The 14,003-nt window shown below is 42.2% G+C and overlaps 1 protein-coding gene across 1 annotated transcript in view; it reads left to right on the forward strand.

Moving 5' to 3' along the window:
* Positions 1-7,201: 7,201 nt before the first annotated feature.
* LOC133138880 (sodium channel protein type 8 subunit alpha-like) overlaps positions 7,202-14,003 on the forward strand; it is a 75,674-nt gene continuing 68,872 nt past the window's right edge. The window contains exon 1 of the mRNA XM_061258001.1: positions 7,202-7,305. The gene's annotated coding sequence lies outside the window, so the exon portion shown is untranslated. The remainder of the gene's footprint in view (positions 7,306-14,003) is intronic.

The following is a 14,003-nucleotide window of genomic DNA, read 5'->3' on the forward strand; positions in this document are numbered from 1 at the left end:
CTGGGGGGTGGGGGCGGGGGGGGGGGGGGGGGGGGGGGGGGCGGGCGAGCCAAGGCGGGTCGGGCTGGGGGGGCGGGAGGGGGGTGGTTGTTTGGTTTGAGCCGGCAAATCAAATGTCACTCATTTGGTAGGTGAATCGAAATAAATATTTTTTTCCAATCTTTATTCTGCTGTATAAGTATGTGTTCCAGAACTGAGACTCATGGATGTTACAGGTTCAACAGGGGAGGCAGTCAGTGTTGAGAATAGTGAGCCAACCATCTGGGTAGTACGTGGAATCTTGTGCTTGTTCCAAATGTGACTCAGTTTAAGAGTCATGGTTTTCCACCTTCTGCAGGTCTATTCAGGGATTCCAGGGGAAGTGTGAGTGAGAAGCATGTGAGAGCCGTGCTGGTGGAGAGATGAGCGCTTGCTCAGGGTGGCTACAGACCGCACACAGCCTCCGGGAGAGCTGCAGCCCAGGTGTGAATGGTACTCTGACCTTCACCGTGGGGCTGCACACAGCCAGGAGAGCTGCAGCCCAGGTGTGAATGGTACTCTGACCTTCACCGTGGGGCTGCACACAGCCAGGAGAGCTGCAGCCCAGGTGTGAATGGTACTCTGACCTTCACCGTGGGGTTGTGGGACCCGACCCCTCCCCGGCTCCGGCCACCTTTTCATTCTCCTGAGCTCCGTCTCCATTACGTCAGGGCCTCCCAACCCCATTCCTGGAGATCTACAGTGCTGTCTGTTTTCACTCCAACCCTAACAAAGCACACCTCATTCAACAACGAGATGTTTGAGCTGCCAGTTATAGAATCTGTTGTGGCTAATTTGGGTTGAAGTGGAAACCGCAAAGGCCAGTTTTGTGCCGTAACTCTATGCTTTTTGAATGCGTATTTTGAAGACGTATTTTCTCACTATACAGTATACTTTTGGGTCTGTGACTGAATGTAGCCACTGGTGAATATGGGGCACAGTGAGAAAAGAGCCTGAGCCCCCTCCCTCATTCCTGTGACCACCAGATGCCCAGAGAGCATCTCTCTGCACTTCAACATATTCTTATGTTATATACTCATGGGCCACTAGAGGGAGGTATTGCTTAATTGTTTGGCCAATGGCATTTCATATGGAGCAACATAGGCAACCTTAAAAGCTCAAGTAAAATCTAATCTTAATAATTTCACTTCCACAAAAAGAATATCTTTGAGAAAATATGTAATTCACGTTACTAAGCGTAGGTGTTCGTGGATTGACGGTAATGTGCTACAGTTTGTCTGCTTTACACCTTAAGTGGCTCTTAGAATCTCTCCCAAAGCTTTCATTTGGTATGTCTTATAAGCTATATAAGGACCCCAAGAAAATGGATACTTCTTCACATCCCAAAATATAGCACCTCTTTGTTTTGCCTTCACTTCCACTTCCTTCCCTTCTTGCGCCAACTTCTAGTTTCCTAGTTCCCAGAGATATCCATTTGATAAGGCTTTTAAGGTCCTTGCGTTGTACAAATGAATTTTGGCTTTGATTTTACATGTCATTTGTATGTTTAAAGGCCTTTTATGCGCTGGGCTGTATCATAATGGCGCCTCAGCCGGGATCTCTTTTGGTCCGCATTTCCTTTCTATGTGACCCTGTTTATTATCATTGTCATATGAAATTCTTTTGCTCTTTGTGAATGGCAGTTAAAGTGGGTATGGCAAGTTTCTCATAAATTGTGGAGGAGGAGGGCCATAACCTCTCAAGTCAACTTCTTAATTAGCCCAACCCAATTATTAACTGATATTTCAGCTACATCTTTGATAAGTTACTTTACATTACAGTAGTGGTATTTTGGCAGATGCTCTTATCCAGAGTGATACACAGTTGATTAGACTAAGCAGGAGACAATCCTCTCCTGGAGCAATGCAGGGTTAAGAGCCTTGCTCAAGGGCCCAACAGCTGGGCAGATCTTGTGGCTACACCGGGGATTGAACCACCGACCTCACAGGTCCCAGTAATGTCCCTCACCCACTACACTACAGGCCACCCTCTAAGTTGAGCTGAAGACTTCCTAAGTCTTCATGTTATTGTGTTCTAATCTGCAGCTAAATCAGCAAATTAACTTATTTGGCAAGTGACAGTCGTGGTGTTGTTCGGTCTGTCCTGGTGTTCTTGTTCTCGATGTTTCTGTTTTTAATGCAACAGCCTAGTAATTCACCCTGCCGCATTAATAAGTAATTATGAATCTCTTAAAATCTTCTATTCAACAGTTCTACCCTGCGGCATTCTCTTGCAGGTGTGTTGTAACGGGATCTCCAGATACTGAAGCAGTCTTTCCTCGATTTCCTTAAACATTTGTGGGTTTCTGTGTTCAACGCAGGTGATGGTGCTTGCTGCATTACATCCTCCACTTTGAAATCCTCAGCTGTAATTTTAGGCCCGTGCCGTCCCTCTGTGATATCTACTCTAAATTTGGGAGGGTGTACGTGCAGCATGTGTGTCAGCTGGACCACATGCAGCCAGCCACGTCCCGCATGGCCGACCCACGGTCTTCAGTGTTCAGCCTGGTGCAGGAGCACCTCAGCTTCTGCTGAACCAGAGCTGGAAACGCAGGGGCATCACTGCGTCAAGAGAACCCTGGGAGAGCCCCTGCTGCCTCCCAAGGAGCGAAACCAGGTAAATATTTAAACCTCAGCATTATACTAATTATCAGGTCTGAGCAGTGAAAGCAATATCTGCTTTTACCCTATGGTCATCAAGACATTAACTGCAGAGCAGTATTATTTATCTGACCCATCTGGATCTCTCCATTTCCCTCGGGGATACCACACATCACGCCAGTGCAAGGAACCTCGGTGTGGTGATGGACAGCAGACTGTCCCTTTCTGAGAACATTGCGGCGGTGACCCGGTCATGCAGGTTCTTCCTATACAACATACGGAGGATCCGCCCCTTTCTCACCCCCTACTCGACCCAGCTCCTGGTCCAAGCGATGGTTCTGTCCCTCCTGGACTACTTAAATTCCCTCTCGGCTGGCCTCCCAGAGTCCGCCATCAGACCCCTCCAACTTATCCAGAATGTAGCAGCTCGTCTGGTCTTCAACCTTCCCAAATACTCACATGTCACCCCCCTGCTTACTTCCATCCACTGGCTGCCTGTCGTGGCTCGCATCAAATTCAAAACATTGGTGCTAGCCTTCCAAGCAGTTAAGGGGTCTCCAAGCAGATTACCTACACAAAATCATCAGACCCTACACCCCTGCTAGACCTCTTCGTTCAGCCTCCACAGGCCGCTTGGCAACTCCCCCTCTCCGAACCTCCACCTCACGCTCACGACTACTGTCTGTTCTGGCTCCACGGTGGTGGAACGAACTCCCCGTTGAGGTCAGAACTGTAGAATCGCTCCCCACCTTCAAGCGCAAACTGAAGACGCACCTCTTCAAGCAGCACCTCTCCACATCCCTCCCTACCTCCCTGTGAACCTTAATTGTTGTCTTTGTGATTTACTTTGTGTTTCGGTATTTTTAGTTGGCTTGGTAAGCAGTATTTGGATAGTTAAGTTTGGTCACTTTTGCTTTGTTGTTTGTTTGTTTATTTGTTTGTTTAAATTTTTTATTTATTTTTTATTATTTGGCCCTGGTCCTTATCTTTGTTGAACGGGTAGCAATTGAAATTGTACTTCCCTTTCAGCGCACTTATCCCTGGTTATGGGTATGCACTTTGTTGTACGTCGCTCTGGATAAGAGCGTCTGCCAAATGCCAATAATGTAATGTAATGTAATTTATAAACCACCAGAGGGCAGTGCTGACAATTTAAGAGGATCATCTGCGAGATGCTTTCTCTAGTTCCTTCAAAGATGGTGGAGGACCTAAAAAGATACACAAACTGCTTGATTCTATGCAGAGGAATGAATTTGTATTTTGCCATAGTATCCAGGACACAGGGGGATTTCCTCATCCTTGTCACAAGTGAGGTGTTTCACTCACAAAGTAAACGAGTGTAATAATCAATCAGAGCCTTGATCACAAAAAGATTTGTAAAAACGTATGTAAGAAATGATTTTCTATGACAGTACTGACCTACTGCTTTCTAACAAATTAATGAATTAGGTTTGAGGCTTGCCATATTGAATAAATTTTTTTTTAATGCTGTCACATTTTCTTACTCAGCCACAAATAGATTCAGAAGCTAGCTAGCTCACTTGCTATCTAGCTAGATCTTACCTTTGTTTTGCTTGATGCCTGCATTCTGTTTGAATATTAATTTAAGTATTAATTTATTTGAATTGTATGTCACTTGAGTTCTGCTGACCAATAACATAATATTGGCTATAACTTCATAGAACCAATCAGAATACTGGAAACCAGTATTTCTTTTCTACGTAACTGGATTAAAAACTAGGGAGTTAATGTCTCCACAGCACCAAAATAATGCCAATTTTACTTAAACCACACAATAGTGTCTGCATGTCTAGACATGTTAAATTTCCTAACATTTCCCTTTAGCAAATTGCAATAGCTTTTTAATGTGTGGTTCAGTTTCAGTGAAAATAATCATTAAATCCACAAACCAAATTATGCTGCTGCTATCAGCAGGAGAATCTGAGAGAAGGGGATTGATTTTCAGACTTCCTGTCACCAGTAGATGTCAGTGTAAATGTCTGAGATTATGCGTCATGTAACTACATTCCGGTTTCACTGTCTGTTTGTACTGACTGGGCACTAAACTGGGATGTATGAGTGGGAGAGGGATTGGGACATCCTGACTAATTTAACAGAATTTCACTCCTGGTACCTGAAATTGATCCTAGATAGGTGTCTGTGAGCAGAACTACCTCTGTCTTACAGGAACCTGGAGTGGAGGTGATCTTTTTTCTTTGCAGTTCCTCACCCTACTCTTTAGTGGATTGCATGACATGATTAAATGAACTTTAGTGTAGTGTGGGGCTGCCTGGGTTTAGTTAGTCATTTATTTTTGCCTCCATGTAAAAAGCCCTCGTATAAGCCGCATTTGCCTCCTGGTTTCCACTGTGCTTTCTATGTGACTGAAGTGCTGCTGATGGGCAGGGAAGGGCGTGGCTCAGGGAACTGGCTTCAGCTGTGTGTCTGACAAACACCCGCACACACACACCGATTGAGATTCAGTTCAATAAATTAAAATTGCCCATAATATTCTACAAATATTGCAATTAATTTATTGAATTAGTTGAAAAATCCTCAAAGAAAATATTGGATGGGCACCCACGTACAAGCAAACACACACGCGCTGGCATATGCGCAAACACAAGCACACACAGAAGGGATGGGGTGAATACCATTTCTGTTCAGAAAATTAATTGAAAATAATATCACAAATTGATAATTGCATGTAATGTTCAGATGTTTTTCAATGAACTTCAATTTACTTCCTGAATTGAATTAATTGAAATAGTATTGAGCAAAACTGTGATGCACAGATAAACACATACATAAACAATGCAGAAATAATAATGATGATGATGTTATTTCTAATTATTGTTATTTGGCAGAATATCAATTTCGCTGGGTTTTGAAATGGACTCTATGGCTGTAAACGATGTGTGCCAATTTCTTAGTCCAAGATCTCTTTACTGGAGATCCAAAATGCTTTTCCTTATGGTCAGCCTGCTGCTAGTTTCTGGTATCCTCGGTGTGCATTGCTAACAAAAATAGAATTTTCTCTCTTGCATTGCAGCTCAGCCAATGGGGGATAGTGACAAATGAAATGACAAATCCTTGGGTTGATGGAAATCCTTGTGTTTTAGCTCAAAATAGACTCTAGATTGCCCAATGCAAATCTTCAGTTGAAGCTTTGCCACAACCAAGCTGGCCTAGCGGATGGTTGATGGACACTTTTTTTTCTCACATGCAAATGTGTTGTGTGTTTACCCTTCTGCTTCTGCTGAGGACCAGCGGCCGAGCTGCCTGGCAGGGACGCACACTTCCAAAAGCAGAGTGTGTGTTTGGCAGCTTGCTTCAGGTTTCACAATTGCTGAAACAGAGGAATTATCATTGTGGGCCAACTGGGCAGGTATTGATTCGAGATCCTTTGCCAGGTGGTGTCAGGTAGTGCTCTGTAGTGCACCAGGACCCAAACAAAGCCTTCACAGTTATGGGAAGGAGCCCAAAGCCTCTTTCCGTCCTAATGTAGGGAACCGCACTGAGCTCACCTGTGAGTAACGGGTTTTACCAGCTTGGAGCGTCACTGTGAGTGATGGCTCTCTCCTACCTCATCTCTGTGATGGACACTCTGGAATGATTCCGGCTAGTTTGGAGACGGGAGTTAAGATCCATAAGAGCTTTTATCAGCTGTCTTAAAGGGACGAAATGCGCGAGGTTTTAATTTTATGATGGAGTGGCTCTTTAGTTTTGCTTCTTCTGACAGCATGATGAAGTGAAATATGTATGCTTGAATGCTGTGGCTTGGAAGACCAAACTTCACAGAGAGGTTGCCACTGTGCCTCTTCCGTAAAAATAACAATGTTATGAAAATATATATAATTTGATTTATACATTTGAGTTTTCTCTCAAAGAAGCAGGAATACAGTAATTTTAGTGATTGGTGTGTCCATGTAAGGAGTTATTCATATTTTATTGTAGTTTATTTTTGTTTATCATTGAATTAAAAAAGAAAAAACCTGATTAACCAATTAAGTTGCACTTTCCCACATGTCTGGATAAAAGTGACTAAAGTACCTGGTTCCTTCCCATGACTGCATGATGTCATGTTCCATGAACAGGAGGTCATGTAATGGCAAATTATTCTGAGGTAAATGGAGTGTATCTCTGAAGACCTTGTCAAAGAAAGTATATGGCATTGTGCCTTACCCCAGGTCTTTTCCACTCAAACACCTCTTTGACGTGTCATGTAGTACCCTTTAGTACATGTCTCTGAATGTGTCAAGACGTTATTTACTTGAAAAAATTCCAATATAATGGACCCTGTTGATAGTCCCATTATTGGAGTTAGTCTATACTTAGCCTTCCTATAATGCTTTGCAAAGGCTGTCATTTTCCTGTACTGTTACAATATTTTCGTCGCACACTGTGACCGTCTTTCAATGCATCAGAATAAGGAATGCAATAAAATCGTATCATTTTTATGAACAGCATTTTTATATACAAAACGACGGTCCCTTGTCGTTTTTAAACATGGTATTTGCCGACACTCCCTGATATTTTGCTGGGAGTCATCAATTATGCAGGGTAACCGCACGCACTGAGAAGGAAGATAGCAGCAACAATATGGCGACGACCGCAGTTTCTCCAGAAACCGTTCGACATCTGCAGTCCAGCGACGCCTTTCTGGATTTCTGTTAACGGGGAAAAAGTAAGTAGTTCTTCTCTTTTCTGCAGCGGGTGAAGGTTTTTTGCCGATATATTGCATTTCTGTGCTGCCAGCAACGTATACAAAATGTCGCAGAGCAGGTTTTCTCCCGAGCATCTTTTTTCGCCTGTATTTGTGAATAGGCTGATTGCCAGAACTATCACGTATATGCTCAATAAATGTCACAAATCAAAAACTCAACGCGCGATTCATTTTCCTGTGGATACAAATGGAATTTTCTGGATAGAAGAACATAGAAAATGTAATGGGTGTTGGCCTTACGTAGGACGGTATGGAATTATTTTTTTCATATATGTGCGCATATCATGGATTAAGTGTGACAGTCATGTCAAATGTCGTATTTATCAAGAAAACACGATAAAATGGGCAACCAGAAGTGATTTTGTTGTTGTTGAACATAATCGTTACCAGTTGTAGTTAAGACTTGATACAGGGAAGCGCCATATAGCCAATAACGTGATAACCCCCCCCCCCCTCATCCCCCCCAAAAAATCACCCCTCCCCATACTATTTATGGCTGTAATGCATGAAATGAGCATAGTAAAATGGAACTGTTACTCTTCTCACCTTACCCGCAGCTAAAGTAACATTATAACATTTGACATTTTGTATGCAATAATCACTCATATCTGCTTTCATACATACTGATGTTGGAGGCAACATAGTGTTCACGGGTGTGGTACATTTCTTTCACATATTTTACAAATTCAGAAAAAAATATTGGTGTAAAGGAAAAAATCTGGCAAATGAGATCGGGCTTGTATGAAAATTATTTTTTCTCATTACACGCATAACATTTATTTAGTTGCGGCTATGTATGCTCGATATTGACTTTTGTTCGGACGAAAAACCGTTATACACAGAAACCTCCCACTGCAGTGTTTGCAGTATTTCTTGCAGGCTGTGGCCCGCGCGCTGGGGTAGACGTGTCTATGTGAATGCAATGTTATACGCATACTCATCAATGTGCGTCAACATGCTGGCTGTTTGTATGTAAATTGTAAACCGCATTTTCTGATTATCAATAAAAAATACAATTTATCTCGATAAGCTCGAAATCAATATTAATATTATTTGTAAATAATGTTCTTTATAAAAATAGGGTGGAAAAAAAAAGAGCGGGGGGGGGGGGGGGGGTATGGATTGGGGGCGTTGTATCAAGTGTGCAAAAGTAGTAAACAACCACCACCCCCCCCCACCACCATTGAAAGGAAAATGTAAAACATGAAAACCTGTATTAGTACAAGTTTAAAGAGGCTGCATTTCCAGCATTACGTGGCATTCAGCTTTAGTTTTCCCTTGGTACCAGGATTAAATAAAATGCACAGAGCCTCCAGCCCCATAAAGTGTAGCAGTGGGTAAGATAATTAGAGAAAATATAATTGGTTATCGATTCCTTGTCGATTGACTGGTTATAACCGGTTGATGTGGTGGAGTGTCTTTCCGTGTAGGTGAATGAGAGAGCCAGCCGCGTGTTCCTGTATGTGGCTGTTATATAACAAATTCCCGGTGTAGCTACATAGAGTGGGGAAGATGAGATTCGGTTCTACGAAAACGTAACGCGTCATTATTTTCTGAACGATCTAACCCTGTGCAAAGTCTATACAGCATTTCTGCTCGACGCAACATTAGGTTGAATGGACCTGTCGGTAGACAGCCGCGCGCCACCATTTGTGCTATTTACCTGCTCAGGCAAAATATCAGGAAACACGACGCCGAATTCGGAAAAGAGTGGCTTTTTGGTTCTCCTGTGCTTGTGGGTAATCACTGAATGACTTGATTGCGGAGATGAGGTGGTGCCTATTAAATTATTTGGCCATACGGAAAGGAATAACCTACACACGGCCTATGTAGTGGCTATGCACATTGGTTGTGCGGTAAATGTGCATTCAGTAGCCTACATTGCTACTCGTTGATGTATCTTATACGCCTGCGCTTCTGCTCTTTAGAGCACTGGCTGTAATTTCTCCAGTAGGTTACCTTCTACCAGATCTAGAGATTGCCCGCATTTTATACATGTGGCTTTTGATGTGCAGGAATTGAAAGATCAGGATGTGTGTTGTGTTGGGCAAATGGAATGACGCCGTGTGTACCCACTTTTTTCTTAACCGATGCCTGTGATGTTCACCATTTCTTCTCTGCGGCTCTGCACCACATCGTGGTTCTGAAACGGACAGCGCCTTGTGCGGAAGGATTCCATCACGCCGCCGAGCTGTAGGATTTCCCCCCCGCTCTCGAATCCAGTGTGTTTTCTACTTAAATCGTATTTTATCTGGACATTTGGGGAATCCAAATAATCCACATGGATTACAGGTTTATTACATATTGGGTTTTGGGAAATATGTGTTTCTTTCTGGGGAAATTCTACTGAGGAATACGGACTACAATTTGCAGCGTTTGATTTGAAATGTGAGTATATACCTTTTTCTTTCAATGAATGATTTTCTTGGCAAGCTCGCTTACGTTTTCAGAGAAGGCATCAAATTAAAGGTCTGGCTGGAACGTTTAGTAATGTAATCAATGTTGTTATGCTTACGGTAGTATTATATCCTGCAATGTTATTGTGTTTAAGTGTTTTTATTTAACTCGGACTAATCAAATAAATTACTCAGAGGTTTCAAATAATTTGTTTGTAACATCGGTTTATGTGTTTCATCTGAAGGTTTAACTGATGTTATCTTTGATGCACTGTGAGCGATTGTGTGTTATTTGGCCTGCAATAATAACGATTCACCTTGAACGATCTCGCCATCAAGAACACCTCCCTTATGATCTGGCTTTTCTTAGATTGGCTAATCGAATGTAATTGTTTTTCACCTTTCCTCCTTTTCGTAGCCTATATATTCCTATCCAAAGGCCTTTAATATAGATTTAACATAGATTTAACCACATTTGCTTTGGAAGTCTGTTTAAAAGAGTACGCTTTATATTGGCATTTTCTTGGGCTGGAGGCCTGACTTGCTGACATTGGCATATATAGATAAAGCAAATTGATGTAAATAAAACGAGAATCGTTTGCTTAGGCATGTACGCGTTGTTTTCTACTTGGAAGGTTTAACGGGTTCTTAATATGGAAGGAGTTGTATAGTGGAAACATTAATTCGCTGTCCCTCGAGCACTACGCTGCGCTGCTGATTAGCTGAGCAGGTCTGAACGCGATGGGGCCCATAAGCCTTCCAACCATCCTATCTTTTGGCTATCGTGCTTACTGATAATGGTTACAGGCTTCTGCGCGTTACACCTTATAATAAACCATCGTTCTTATTGTATATTAATGTCGATGTTTCAAGACAGAATGGGTGTATTATGGACATGTACATGTCTCCAGCTGCGCATATAAAAAAAAGTATTTGGACATATTAAGATTTGTCCTTAACTGATATCATATTAGGTTGCACCCGGTTTAACACATTGCTTTATTCATTTATCAGCTTATCATTATTAGCAAGCGTTTTTTCGCTCCAAATTCGGTTTATGTATAACAAAAACAAATTAATGTATATACAAGTAATTCCGTTAAAATTCAGTTAACAAAGGTTAATAGTGTGTTAATAGTGTGTTAGTTCCCATCCTTGTGCAATTATGAAGGCCATTATTCCACATGTAGCTCCAACGGAGCTGAACAGTTTTCATATTATAATAAAACATTCAAATGAACTATAGTTGTGGAAGTGCCCTCGTTATTCAATTCCTAGAAGAAACCTGAGGACTCATTCGAATGGACATTGGGCTGCCTGTACCCTGCAGTCTTTTTGATGTAAAACGACATCTCTCTTTTGATGTTAATATCTATGTGCAATGAAACAGCAGCAGCAGATGCCTTGGCATAATTGTCATAGATAAGCTCTTTAGCATCATAAAAACTTAATCATAGTTATGGCCAGTTGGTATCTAAGGAGTTTGTTGTATCTAAGCATTAGTTGCAGTGCTGGAATGGTATAATTGCTGGGATGGAAAGTATAATTCAAGCTCACATCTCTTGGGCAGGAAATGGTGCAAATTGCACAGAACTTTGGAGGTGGAAACCATGTAAATTTTCTTACTGGGATTTTCTGGAAATGGAGCAAGAACTTTTAAGCCTTTCACTCAGGGTGGATAATGGTTCATAATCTAAAATGTCTAAAATCTACACAAATAAATAAATGGTATGTCTAGGGATGGGGATGTGTGGGGGTGGGGCGGTGGTGCAGTAGTGTGAGGGCTGGTTTAGGGCGTGCTTAGCTTATATATGTACGTGTGCATTTGCTTGTGAGTGCGTCAGCAAATCCAAGCTTTTGTGTGTATCAACATCTTTCCCAACATGTTATACAATATTATATGGCACATTTTATATATTTTATGTGATACCTCTAGCTTTTCCAAGTGGGACTCATCCAATTCTGAACCGGAGAGAGGCTCATGTTATGCTCGATAGGATTCCACAGTGCACTGCATAATTTATTAACTTTGTCACTCTCATCCATAATCCTCATTCAGGGCTGCGGCGTTACTCACTTTTGCCCCATGTTATCCTCCAGTATGGCTGGGTGTATGCTGATGAGATTCATTCCTTTGCTTAACGGTTGCACAGCTGTGTGACTGCCATGCCATGCTGCTGCCTGTTGACTCTATTGCATGGTATAATTTCTTGCTAATAGACTTTACTTTTTTTTTTTTAAGTAAAAAATTGATAAGTTGTAATGCCCCAGTCATTGGATTCTGAGATAATTCCTTCATTAAATGCCTTTGTCTAGAGACTTCCGGCAGTGTGAACAGGAGGTTTAAGGAATATTCTGCATGGCCTTATTAATTGAGATTATCCAGGGAAGATTTAGAGCTCCTGTACAGCAGTTTCAAATCTCCTGGCCCTCCAGCCCGGCTCCCTGTGTCTGACAGCATTTAAAACGGATGAGGTCTGCTCCTCAGGGTGCTGTCGGCCACCAAGTGCTGTAAGCTCTGCAGTGATACCACATCCTCCCTGCCTCCAACTCCCATAATCCTCTCTGCCTCAAACTCTCATTATTCTCCCTGCCTCCAACTCCCACCATCCTCTGTCTTTAACTCTTACCATTCTCAATGCCTGTAACGCCCATAATCCTCTCTGCCTCCAATACCCATGATCTTCCCTGCTTCCAATGTCCATTGTCCTCTCTGCCTCCAATGCCCATAATCCTCTCTGCCTCCAACACCCATCATCCTTCCTGGCTCCAGGGTCCATCATCCTCCTTGCCTCCAACACCCAGCATCCTCTCTGCCTCTAATGCCCATAATCCTCTCTGCCTCCACCTCCCATCATCCTCCCTGCCTCCAGCACCTATCATGCTCCTGTCATTTTTAATGGCAGGAGCTGTACTCTGTTTTGCTGCATGTGGGAACGATAGCAGTGCTTTCGTGCTATCGTTCCCAGTAACAATGAGTACAGTGATGCTTCGTGATCTGTTCTCCTGGGTAAAGCGAGTCGCAATATGATTATGTCGTGACTCAGAGTGTGACAGAGTGAAGTTATTCTGTTTTTGGTTCTTAAATTTTAATTTTCAGTGGTATGCTGATGGAGATTTGTAGGACTGTGGCATGTTTATGTGTGTGTGTGTCCCAATGGCCCTGCAGCAAGATCTCTTGATAGCTTTTTTGTGATGTAATTTTTTTTTTTGGGAATGAGAATCCACAGATAATAGAGATATTGATAGAGTTAGTAGAGATATTGTTAATAGAGTTAATAGAGATATTGATAGAGTTAGTAGAGATATTGTTAATAGAGTTAATAGAGATATTGATAGAGTTAGTAGAGATATTGTTAATAGAGTTAATAGAGATATTGATAGAGTTAGTAGAGATATTGTTAATAGAGTTAATAGAGATATTGATTGAAACATTACAAGTTGAGGGAACTGCAGAGCAGGTTTAAGCCCCTCTAACCCACCCCACCCCCTAACCCCACCAGTGTGAAATGGGAAGAAAGAAATATGGGGACAAAAAATGTCAGTGCTTGTTGAACATCTTCACATGCGTTTTGTAACAGAAGGATGTTGACAGGCAACAGCACCATTGCTTTTCACTGTTTCGAAAAGGATTTAAACAATTATGCACAGTGGCGTCTGTACATTCTGCACCACTGGTTGGTGGTATTGCATTCTTATCTCTCATTGACTTTCTCTGAAGCACTGCAGTTCAATGAAGAAAATTAGTTTAGCTCAAACTTTGATAGATATTATCCATAATTCCTCTTATATTGCACTCCAAGTAATAAAAATATCTTTACTGTAGCGTATGGTGCTTGATGCTGGTAATTATCTGTCAGTGGGGCCGGCCCCACAACCCATAGCCCTGGAAGTATGGAACCCCTTCTGTGCATGTCATAACAGATATTCTATGTTGGCTTGTGGGCCTGATTGTCTTGGCCCCACGTCTGGCAACGCCCACATAAAGGTTAAGTGCAGGGTGCAGAAATAGTAGCTATGTGTCAATTAGCTGTCTGTAGATATTCTTGTTGTAGCTGTAGTAGCTGTTGTGTTATAACTTTCGTAGTAGCTTACCTGTAGCCAAATAAATATCACTGCTTGTGAAAACATCACCAAGAATGAGGTTGAAAACCTCACCACCCAAGCAGGAAAGGATAAAAACCGCAATTTCAATCTGGAGTGGTTCCAGAGATCTCCGCGATAGGGTAGGCTAGACTAACTTGGTCAAATGCTTTGAAATGA

Source organism: Conger conger, chromosome 10 (genome assembly GCF_963514075.1).
Source record: "Conger conger chromosome 10, fConCon1.1, whole genome shotgun sequence".
In the NCBI taxonomy this organism is placed as follows: domain Eukaryota; kingdom Metazoa; phylum Chordata; class Actinopteri; order Anguilliformes; family Congridae; genus Conger; species Conger conger.